The sequence below is a fragment of the Mustela nivalis genome (assembly GCF_964662115.1).
Source record: "Mustela nivalis genome assembly, chromosome: 5".
Classification (NCBI taxonomy): Eukaryota; Metazoa; Chordata; class Mammalia; order Carnivora; family Mustelidae; genus Mustela; species Mustela nivalis.
This window is the reverse complement of record NC_139024.1, coordinates 141,951,113-141,963,111: the sequence shown is the minus strand read 5'-3', so window position 1 is coordinate 141,963,111 and position 11,999 is coordinate 141,951,113.

Here is an 11,999-nt window from a genome sequence, read left to right as displayed (position 1 = left end):
AGGGCTCATAAATCTGAGTATGACTTAGAACCCTGTGCCCTAGGGATGTAGCAACTGCATTAATGTTTCATGTGTGCGAAGAAGAAGACACAAAAAAAGTCAAAGGGCTTCACAGTACATCACATGGTGATGTGTACATTAATGGTGAACATGAAAACCAAAGCCGAAAGTAAAAAAAAAAAAAAAAAAAAGAAGGCCAGATTCTTTAAAAGAAAAACAGATTTGAGTACAGGAGTTTTCAAACACTTTGGTCATTAAAGCTAAGCAATTGGTAAGAAACAATCAGCAAACCTTGGGGCACCTGGGTGGCTCAGTCAGTTGAGCATCTGACTCTTGATTTCAGTTTATGTCATGATCTTGGGGTCCTGAGTGGGCCCTGGTCGGGGTTCAGTGATGCGTGTGCTTAAGATTCTCTCTCTCCCTCTTTCTCTGGCCCTCCCCCTGCTCATGGTTGCTTTCTCTCTTTCTCAAAAATAAATAAATAAATCTTAAAAAAAAATTAAAAAAAGAAAGGAAACAATTGGGAAACCTTGATATCCTGGTATCATTTTAATGATTCACATATTCAAGGTAAGTGGTAATGAAGTTTATACCACTAATAATTACTTGGAAGAGGATAGTAGTTTAAATGGCAATTGTACACATTATGATAGTTTAGGGATTTTGTCTGAATTGAAAGAAAAATTTCCTTATCTTTAGGCTTAATCTTATCCAGGTAAATAAGAAAGTTTCGACTTGTAGGTTCTCTGCCCCAGTCTTGGTTTTATATATGCAAATTAATAGACTGCTTTAGTTTGAAGGCAGAAGTGAAAGGAATAACATTCTGAAATTATATCATCACACATTTTACTATGTTAAGATATACATACCCACTAGAGAATCCTACTTAGAAAACATCCCTATACAATATTAGCAGAATTCCATGAACTCCCAGGATTTCCATGTGCATTGTCCAAGGAATCCCATTTAAAATAAGTGTGCCTGCTTTCTAAAAAAAATAAAAATAAAAAAAAAATCAGGGTATCAGGATGATGACTAAATCAAATGTCTTCTACTCTAAATTAAATGTCTTCTATTCACATACATATTAAGTCCTGAGGTAGGACAGCAATGGGGTTAGTTAATTTAGCAGTTTAACAAGATCATCAAAGACTGGAAGTATTTCAGTCTTTCCACTCAGCTGTTCCTTGCAGGTGGGAGCTTCCTTCATGGTCACAAAGTGGCTGCAGCAGCTCCAGACATCACATTCCTTCTACCCTCAGATGGTAATAACCAAAACCTAGAAGGAAAAATAAAGACATAACCTCATCTTCTGTTCCTTTCTAAGAGTGGGGAAAACTATCCCAGATGCCCCACTGCAATCAGATTTCCTCTTAAAAGGCTGAAAATTGCATCATGTGTTCATTCCAAAACTAACTGCCAGAGAAGTGAACAAAATGATCATCACTGGGTTAGACAGGTGATTCTCAATCCAGGTTGCACACTAGCATCACTTGGAGAGTTTTCAAAAACAGTAAAGCTCTAGACCAAGTAACCAGAATCTCTGGTGGGAGACTGAGAGTCAGTATTTTTATAGCGCTTCTCAGAAAATTCTGATTAACAGTGAGCAGTGATTACATCTGTTAGAATGGTTAATATCAAAAAGACAGGCAATAACAAGTGTTGACAAGGATGTGAAGAAAAGGGAATCTTCGTGCACTATTGATGGGAATGTAACTTGGCAGAACCATCATGGAAAACAGTATAGTGGTGCTTCAAAAAATTAAAAATAGAACTACCATAGGATCCAGCAATACTTCTGAGTATTTAGCCAAAGAAAAATTACCCTAGCTCAAAAAGATATATGAACCCCTATGTTCATTACAGCATTAAAAAAAAAAAAAAGATTTTATTTATTTATTTGACAGACAGAGACCACAAGTAGGCAGAGAGGTAGGCAGAGGGAGAGGGGGACGCAGGCTCCCTGCTGAGCAGAGAGCCTGATGCGGGACTCGATCCCAGGACCCTGAGATCATGACCTGAGCCGCCGAAGGCAGAGGCTTAACCCACTGAGCCACCCAGGTGCCCCTACAGCATTTTCTACAATAGCGAAGATATGGAAACAGCCTCGTGTTCATCAGTTGATGAATGGATTTTTTAAAAACTGTGGTACGTATATATGTATACACCCACACACAGGAATATTATTCAGCTGCAAAGAGGAGGAAATCTTGCCATTTGTGACAACATGGATGGACCTTAAGAACAGGCGCTAAGTGAAATAAATCAAGGAAAGACAAATACCATAGAATCCCACTTACATGTGGAATCTGAAAAAAAATAATAAATAAACTGGGTTCCTAGATACAGAGAACAGATTGGTGGTTGTCAGAGTGAAGCTGAGGGTTAGGAAAATGGGTGAAGGGGTCAAAAGTTACAAAATTCCACTTATAAAAGCAATAAGTCATGGTGATATAATGTACAGCATGGCAACTGGGGTTAGTTAATACTGTATTGCTTCCTTGAAAATTGCTAACAGAGTAGAACTTAAAAGTTGTCATTGCAAGAAAAAAAATTGTAATTATGCATGGTGGTGACATTAGCTAGGCTCATTGTGGTCATCACTTCACAATACATACAAATATCAAACCATTATAATGTACAGCTGAAACTAATCTATGTCATTTGCACCTCCATAACAATAATAATAAAACAAAAACTTCTGAATAATAAAAAAAAAAGAAGGCAGTGAAAGTGAGTAGCCTAATTCTTAGATGAACCAAGATTCATCCCCTTGGGTAAGGGAGGGACGCAGCCTTTCCTGAAACACGTGGTGGCCTGATAACTAAGTAAAATCAGGGTTCTGTTATGAAGGAAATGGGGAGGGAATCGTTTTGTGAAGTCTACCATGGGTTTGCATAGAAGATTTATGAACAGCTAAAGCTGTAGAAGCACCTGTTCCTAATACGTACTATAAACTGTGAAGATGATTTTCAGTTTTCAAATCACAAGCAGTCGGCTTCATAATTGTTGGTCATTAAAGAAAATGAATTCTTCCTTGTCTCCTTAGGCTTGGAGCTACTCAGACATTGAGAAGCAGGTTTGTCAAGATGACAGAGGGCCAAGGTAATGGATTCCAGTGATGAAACAGGAAATTCATTCATGAGTTTTGGGCACATCTCCAAGTTAACTACCTAGCCAGAAATGGAATCACTAGGTTTTCCTACTTCTGTTTTATTATCCTCAATAAGAATGACCAAACATGAGGCTAGACGGGACCTTAAAGAAAATCTGGCTCCCATCGCACCCCGTCCTGCCAACCAGCCACCCATGTGAATTTTTTAAAAAGCAAAGGCATAAAGAAGTTATGCAATTCCTAGAGATTACATCAGAAGTCTGCTGCAAAAGTGAGATCTTTTCTCCACCTTTCTCCAGCCCTGTCTTTGGTGCTTCTTCCTAAAATGATTTCAGCGTTTCTCTGATGGTAGTTCTGTATATCAAAATTGAATGCTGTCTAGGAGATGCTAAATAACCCTTAGTGTTATTTAGCCTTAACACTCAGTTTTCTAAAGGAACACATGGGGGCAGCAAATGTTTAGGAAAAACGTCCAGATCTAACATGTAGGAGATTGTGTGTGTGTGTGTGTGTGTGTATTTGGAAAATGTTTGGAAAAGAGATTTTCAGAGACAGTGGTAGTCACGGTGATTCAATTTTGCTTCCAAATGTGCCACCGCTAAGAGACGATCAAAAGCACTCTTTTTATAAATGGAATGCCTTCTTCAGAATGTTTGTTAATATTAAAGAATTTATTAAAGAAGTTAACAAGATTTTATGTCACATGAACTTATTAGTTGAACTTGCTGGTGAAGATTTCCTTCAGCTGTTATTATAACCCATTTTCATTGTTATGATTACTTATGAATCAACATTGTCTTTTGGTAGATACTTCAATTTTTTACTTTCCTACTCATTTAATGTTTTCTTCTTATTTTTGCTTGTTTCTTGTCACTCTCTAATAATTCTTCCCAAATAGTCTAGAAGGATTATAATAATCTAGAAGGATTAGTCCTGCTTTCCTGCCACCACTTATTACTAGAAGTGGGCTGCTAATACTAGAATTGTGTATTCTAAAATATCAAGCAAGTGTCTAGACAATGATGAGACATTGATGAGACAGGGAACTGCAGGCATAGTTGGACTAGAAGTGTTTTACATTTTCTGGTTTTCTTGTAGCTTTCAGTAGAGGTTGACTGTTTGGTGGGAAACAGTCACCAGTGCAACATCAACATTAAATCCAAGAGCCGTCTCTCTAGCACCACCAGAATCAAAGCCTTGGTCATTTCTATCAACACTGAACATTCTCCATTGCAATTAACAATGGGTACATAGGTCATATTTAATCTCAACTCCTTTAAAGAGGGTTCGATACTTAGGTTTACAAAAATTTAGTTAAAAGGGTATTGGAATCAGGCCTTTAATCCCGAGCACAGTCTAGGACACAGTGTCATGGACTAACTCAATGGGGGAACAGGTGTGGCAAGGGAAAGGCCACCAGCCTGGACACCTAGTCCTGACTCCCTGGGCTACCAACAAGCTGAATGGTGTTGGGCTCAGAACCTGTACCAGTACTAAGCTCAGAACACACTTTGTGGTGAAGGGCATTATAATGATTCTTTCTCCCTTGAAATAAAACTAGGGAAAGCATCTTGAATTCCCACTCTTTGGGAGGTTTGAGCCAGGCTGCTGTTGAAAATCACATCAGATTGTTCCTAGCTAGTGTTGGCATTGAGATACACCAGGGCCAAGGAAATCCTACTGTTTAAAGAATTTTTGCTTTGTTAGTTTCTCTTTCTAGCAGGACATGAAAAATTTTTAAAAAATGCTAAAAATCTTGTCAATATCCTGGGAGGTGGGGTTGTGTGTAAATATTTGAACACAATAAGAATATGTAAACTGGATATGTATTTTTTTTATGTTTTACTTAATCTGAATTTTATATAAAGGTGTTTGTGCGCTCCAACAATGAAAGGAGAGAATATGTATTTAAACAGTTTTTAAGTTTTATCCTTTATTCATACACTTGAGAGTTTCCTCTAGGTGTAGTTTTAAAATTAGAAAAAAAAAATTGGGGTCCCTTGGTGGCTCAGTCAGTTAAGTGTCTGCCTTCAGCTCAGGTCCTGATCCCCTGTCCTGGGTTCCAGCCCTGGATTCTCCTCCCTGCTGGGGGCAGGTGGGGGGACTGCTTCTCCCTCTCCCACTACCCCTGCTTGTGTTCTCTCTTTCTCTCTCCTACAAAAAAAATAATAAAATAAAATAAATATCTTTTTTAAAAAGAAAATTTAAAAAAATTTAAGGTAACTGGAAATTAAAATCAGTCAACTGCTATTGTCTGTTCAAAAAAGTGTCTCAGACGATTTTTCCTTCAAAAGTTCCTGAAGCAAATGAAAATGAGTTTTTCAAAATGAGAAATCAAATATTTAAACTGAAGACCGCAGTTAACTTAGTATCCCATAACTTTGGTATTTGAAATAGTAATTCTCATAGAGATGGGAGGTCAAGTCAGAAAGGGAACTGTGTGTATAAATTGTCAGGTTCTGGTGTTTGTTTGCAATCGCTTCCCAAGAAAAAACTTCCTTTCCATTTTCCTCAGCACTGCACTTCAAAGGACAATTGTATAATTCTTATATCCACAACATAAGGGCTGAAATTATCCAATTAGGAAGGTTGTACCATTTACATTGTAAGATTTAGAAAAAATACACTTTGAGTTTGGAAACAGATGAAGAGATGTGTGCCGTGTCGATTTTCTAAAAACCTCACATGCTTGATCTGGCCTTGTTCAATTATCAACTTAAATTTCCAATGCAACTTGCCATGTAGAAATAAATACAGTAGAACACAATACCATTTGAACAATGCCTCCCTCCAAGTTTCCAGAGCCGTTTTAAGCATCCTTTTATTTGGGGGGAGAAAAAAAAAACCTTCCAAAAATATATTTTTCTTTAGACTCAAGAAGCAAGACACACACATCTTTGATTTTGGAACATGTAATTGGAAATCCAGACATAGCTGGCCTGTTCCTTGGAGATCCCTGATAGTCTTGCACGGCCTCAAAACGCAGGGCAGAGAACCCCCACTGAGGGCAAGTCTTCCCGCAGCGCGTGAAAAGCAGCAAGGCTCCATTATTAGGAAATTGCATGAGATCCCAACATGGAAGTCGGACAGGTTTTCATGGCAACCGAAGTTTGCTCTTTTAAAGTCTGTGGTCGCGTGAAAAAAAGCAGTGGAGAATCTGGCGTGTGCCAGATTGACCCACCATCAGGAGCTTCCTTGAGGAAGGCAGAAAGGCCAAGCCCCGATCTACACTTTTTGGAAAATAAGGCCTTACCTCGTGTTTCTAAATTAAAGGGGCAAATCCTTGAGAAAAGCTCAGAGCGCGCAGCGCAGCCGGTTCTGCCACTAGGCAGCTACGACAAACTGAAAGTAACCGGAGCCTCGCCGGAGTCCAGCCACGACGGCCGACCCCTCCCGGCAGCGGGAAATGGGCGAGCGTTGAAGCGCCCGCACAAAGGGAACCGGGACCGAGCGCTCGGACAGCCCCGGCTTTGCATGCGAAAAGTTTTGAGGCTTCCTTCCCAGACTTTCAGGAGACCTGCCTCAATTTAGGAGACTCTCTGTCTCCACCAGACTTTCAATTCTGAAAGGGAGGGAGCCCGATCGGCTCCCCCCACCCCACCCCCCGCCGCGGCCCGCCCGGGTTTGGCGCCAGAACGCCCTCCGGACCGAGGCCCGTGCGCAGCGGGGACCGTCCGCCCGGCGGGGGCGCCCAACTCCCGGCTCGGCGCCCCCTCCTCCCGCCGCCGCCGCCGCCTTCGCCACACACTCCCTCCGCCCCCGGCCCCCGCACCCCGGAGAAGACCCGTTCGGCAGCCGAAAGTTGGCAGGGGGGTGCCGGGAGCGCGGCTCGCCCCGGCCCCCGCGCAAGCCTCCGCGCCGCCTGGGAGCACTCCCACCTGTTTGCCCAGATGCCGCCCTAAGGATAGACACTGGGAGCCGGGATGGTGACCAGGCCCCGACCGGGGCGCGGCAGGGCACCCGGGAGCGCACCTTTTTCTAGATTGCGTGGCCCGAGGGGCAGCTGCGTGGGAAGCCCCGAGGGCAGGGCGCGCTCCCCGCGGTGCCAGCCGCCACCGCGACCCAGCCGCGCCGGCCGCCCGCCGCAGGGAAAGGCGTCGAGCCGCTCCGCCCAGCCAACCTAGCGCCCTTTAGGTACAGATCCGGCAAGCTTGCCCTAGGAACCGGGCCCGGGGTGTCTGAGGGGGAGAGGCGACTGGGTGCGCAACCGATCAGCAAACATAACCCGACCGATTTGGGGGCAAGTTGGAGAGGAGGGAGACTGCACGCCCGCAGTGCCGGAAGAAGTCGGAGAATGGGGGAGAGTTGTGAACGGACTTCAGATTCCCGGGACAGGTCCCAGACACGTGGCCTGGGCGAGTGAGACAGAGGTGCCTAGCAGGGTTCCAGGAGTTGCGGGTGGGGGAGGGGCGACGGGGAGAGAAAGAGTAGAGAAAGAAAGACTCAGAAAGAAAAAGAAGCCCAGAGCTCAGAGATTGAGTAAAAAGTTCCATCTGACCCCAAGTCAAACCCAGGTGTCGTTCTAAAGTGTAACCCGCGAAAGCGGCCGACGCCACCTGGAGAGGAGGGGAAACGTTGAGTTTATAGGGGGTTGTTTAGCAGTGACGTCGCACTTGTTCCTAAGTTGGTTTATTCTAATGGTGGGAAGTTGCTGGAAGACTGACACGTCTCCGCACCTACAGCCGAGACAAGCCCTGTGTTGCCAAAGGATGGACAGGTAAAACCCGGGGGTCGCAGTTTTTCGCTAAGACAAAGATGAATAGCGGCGGCTTGCAAACGCCGCCTGGGTTAGAGGCGTACAGAGTTCCCCAGGGGAGTGGTTTGCAAATTTGAGCGCGCACCAGCATGGCTGGGAGGGCTGTTTCCAATACTGATTGCTGGGCCTCACCTTCAGAGTTTTCAGCAGAGCTAAAGTGGTGCCTAAGAATTTGCATTTCTGTTAAGTTTCCATATGACGCTCGCCCGGCTGTCCTCTAGAGCACCCTTTGAGAACCACTGCCCTAAGCCATTAGTTCTCAAATTTGGCTGCACAGTGCAGTCAGCTGGGATACTTTTAAAAATATTTATACTTGGGTCCTAATCTCCAAAATTCTCATTCCTTTGATTTGGGTGCCACTCAGGTATCAGGATCTTCACATTCTTTAGGTGATTCTACTATCGAGCAAAGGTTGGACACAACTGCCCTAAGTCACTTATTGTCCCAAGATGACACAATAACTTGTGTGCGGGGAGAGGGGACAAGGACCTTCCCCCATCCTGTTCTTGGCGATTCAGCCAGCATTAGATCTAGCGCCCCAGTCTTGGGAAAGACAAGTCCCCCGCCTTACAGATATTTTGCACAGTGCTGCAAGCATGACGTGGATTCTCTGTTTTCAACTATATAGTAATTACAGAGGACGAAACAATTCCCCTGAGGTTTTAAAAATACAAATGATAATTTCTCATTGATAATTCTGCATGCCCCAGCTCAAGAATATCCCATTAGGAGCCAAAGTGATCTCTCTGGGTTAGTGATTGCAAGCGTCCTGGAGCCCAAGAATCTCAAATCTAGGCTAGATCACAGGCACTTGGATACAAATTCACCAGATGCTGTTGTGGTACATTAATTTGATTGCAGGGGAAATTGCACCCTTGACTAGGAGAGTGGGGGTAGGGGAGCGGTACTGGATTTGAGGATCACCTATGCCACGCCTAAACTCTGGTTGTGTTATGAAGTCTTGAATTACTGACAGCTAAACTAGAAAAGTCTTCACAATGGAAAGGAAATGGGGAGGGTGGGAAAGCCAGCTCTCTGTGCCCTTCCAAGGGTGACACAAGGGGCAGAGACACCTGTGCCCCAAAGGAAACCCCCAGAGGTACTCTGCCGGGCGTAGGTTTGATCGACGGAAGAATTTCTCATTTCACTCTAGACAAGCCAAGGGATGAAGATAACCCAAAGAGACTGGACACTCACGGGGATTGCTTATAACTTCCCAATAATTTTGCACCCATCCCCCAACTTTCAGACCATTTGGTCTGTATTGCCAGAGCGGCCTTAACCAGGTGGGTGGGGGGCACCATGGGAGTTAAAGGGAACAAGACCCTCCGCCACTGGTTAGGAATTACTGAAGACTGCTAGTGAACCCTGCAGTGCCCCCACAGGGAAGGAGATCAAGAGGGACCTCGCAGTTTCCAAGAATTCACTTTTCTCTCCTCTCTGCTCATCTGTGGGGGGTGGGGTGGGGGTCGAGGATCTTTGAAGACCCTAGAAAAGTAGGCATCCCGTGGGAGAGCTGCAAATGAGTGGATTCCAAAGACGGAGAGAGTGATCGGGCACTCTGCCCTACCAGTCCTGGACCGGGCTCCGCATCACACCCCGGAGCCAGAGCTGGGGCTGCCCTCAGTCTTTCCTCGCCTGGAGGGACGCTGCCTGTCCAAGAGATTTACTCTGGAAGAGTTGGGCGAATTCCCCTTTCCTTTGCTGTCCCCGCATCCTCCGCCCCACGCGCGCATGCACACACACACACACACACACACACACTCCTCGCGGTTCTTCGCTAGGGTTTCCCTCTGGGGCAGATTACTTTATGACAGGGTGTGATAAGTGGTGATTTTGTTCCTCTTTTGATGGCAGGATTGCTTTGTAAACAGAAGCGCAAACTCGTTCCGATAGTGGTTCCGCACCAGCGAGCGGCGGCAGCCCTGGCACAGCGGGCGGCGGAGGCTGCGGCTGCACCTGTCGCCTGGGGCCTGGTGGAACACGGGCCACGCGTGGAGGGGGTCACGGTCCTCTGACCTCTAGGGCACCTTTAAGTTTTTGGCCTCTGGGCCTCCTGCCTTTGCTCCCCTCGGGCCTTCTGTACCCAATGCTCCAAGAACTCCCAGTTCAGTGTGCCTGCCTGGGAGGCACCTATGTGAGCGCAGCTCCGGGAAGCGGTGTGTCCCTTCTGCACTCTCCCTGGGCAACTTCGGTTAGAGGTCTGGCTTCCTCTGCGGTTACTGGTAACCCTAATCCTTTGCTCTAATCCAGTTGGAGAGTTGAGAGGGCTTTTGTGTGCTGAAGGAATCGCTGGAGGGTCCTGGCGTGGCAAATCACCCCATAGCTCCCCTCACTTTTCCCGCAGAAGAGTCAAACCTTTTCCCTTCCCTGCTCTGATCCTAGGGTCCATTTTACCACTGAGAGGGGCCCAAGAATGACCAAAGTTGAAGGTTCTCTCAGGTCCAAGGGCCAGAAAGATGAACTTCTACAGGGGAAGAAGCTCCAGGTGCAGTGAGCCGTCATCCAATCTGTCGCAATAATTCCAGACTCCTCTAAGGGAAAAGCAAGCTGAGGCCACCACAGGTGTGAAATTCCGAGTTAACCCATTGCTCAGACTTAAGTTTAAATTTCCAAGTGCCTTAAGGAGCCTCCAGTGGGTGGGCTGGGGGACACTGGGGAGGGGCACTTGATGCGGAGTGAAAAAACGAAAAGGTGAGGTAAGTCCAGAAAGTTCTGGGGTGGGGAGGAATGCAGTTGGAGCACAGCTCTACCCTAAGAGAGCGATTGCTCCCGCTGTAACTTTGGGGCTCCTGGAGCTGGGAGGCGGGTTACAGGATATGAAAAATTCCACCCGGATACCTCTGGGCACCGGGGTCCGCAGAGAGCCTGAGAAGAGATGAAGCTGGGAGATTGGTGCCAGCTGAAACCAAGTTTTCCAGCCTCTCCCCGCAGCTTTGGCCACCTGCACTGAGCAGCGCACAGAAAAGTTTGTGGTTGGGTCGAGAAGTCCCAGGACCTGTTAGCTGCGGAACCTGCTTTTCGGAGGCAGGGTTGTTGGGAGAGGGGAGGAGGAGGACTGCTGATGTCTTTTCCCTTGACCCAGCAAGAAAAAAAGAAACAAGAAAAAAAAAAAAGTCTCACTTTTCTCTGATTCGCAGGAGGCCTGAGGCCACAGTTCTGGAGACTGCTAGGTGCTGACGTGGGTCACCAAGTGCAGCCAGTGGTCTTGGGACTGCCCTGGTACTGGGTGCATCTGACCCGAGTCTGGGTGCTGGGTGAAGTTGGGAGGTGCCACCCCGCCTGCCCCCCAAGGCTCCCATCTGGAGGCAGAGTCAGGCTGGTGCTGGCCTCGGGAGGAGGTCGAGAGGGGAAAGGCTTGGAGTCAGGAATGGGTATCTGGGGAACAAGGGGGAAGGCCCACACATGAAGAAGAGGGTTCTATGGAAGGAGTCGCTGGAGGCGCCGTTGCCCACAGTGTCTGCATGCAGTGTGCCAATGGGGGGCCAATGGAGTTGACAGCATCTTGAACTGAACCAGTCTCAGGTACTCTGAGGGTGGGGGATGGGCGGAGTAGACGGTCCTTGACCAGGCTTCGCGGCTTTCCTTGAGAGCGCAACGTGGGCTAGTGCTGTGCTAAGCGCTTTCCTCTAGTGAATTCTCACAACAAATTACCCATTCTACAAATGAGTAAAACTGAGGTTCAAACGAGCTCAGTAACTTCGCTCAGCCTGTAAATGTAAATGGCTGCGCGGAGTCTGGACCCCGAGTGATCGTTCTCCAAAGCGAAATGCTTGCTCCCGGCTGCTTCCGGAGTCTTCCTTCTCAGTCCCCTCCCCACCCGGACCCCAGCCCCAGTCATCCGAACAGAAACCCTCATGCAAGGCCTAGGCTACATCGATTTCAAATCTCGTCCATCCATCCAGCCCAGCGGAGCAGCGTGGCTTCGCGCTTAACCGCGCTGGGAAGCGTTGTCTTCTCTTTCCCGCACACGCCTTGCCACCCCCTGCCCCTAAAAGGTACCAGAGTCGGAGACGGTCCTCTTTGCGTCCCACCCCAGCCCCAGCCCACGCTCGCCGGTCCTTCCCGAGCTCGGCCGGGCCCCGCCAGCGGGTCTCAGGTCCCTCCAGCTCTTGCGCCACCGGTGCG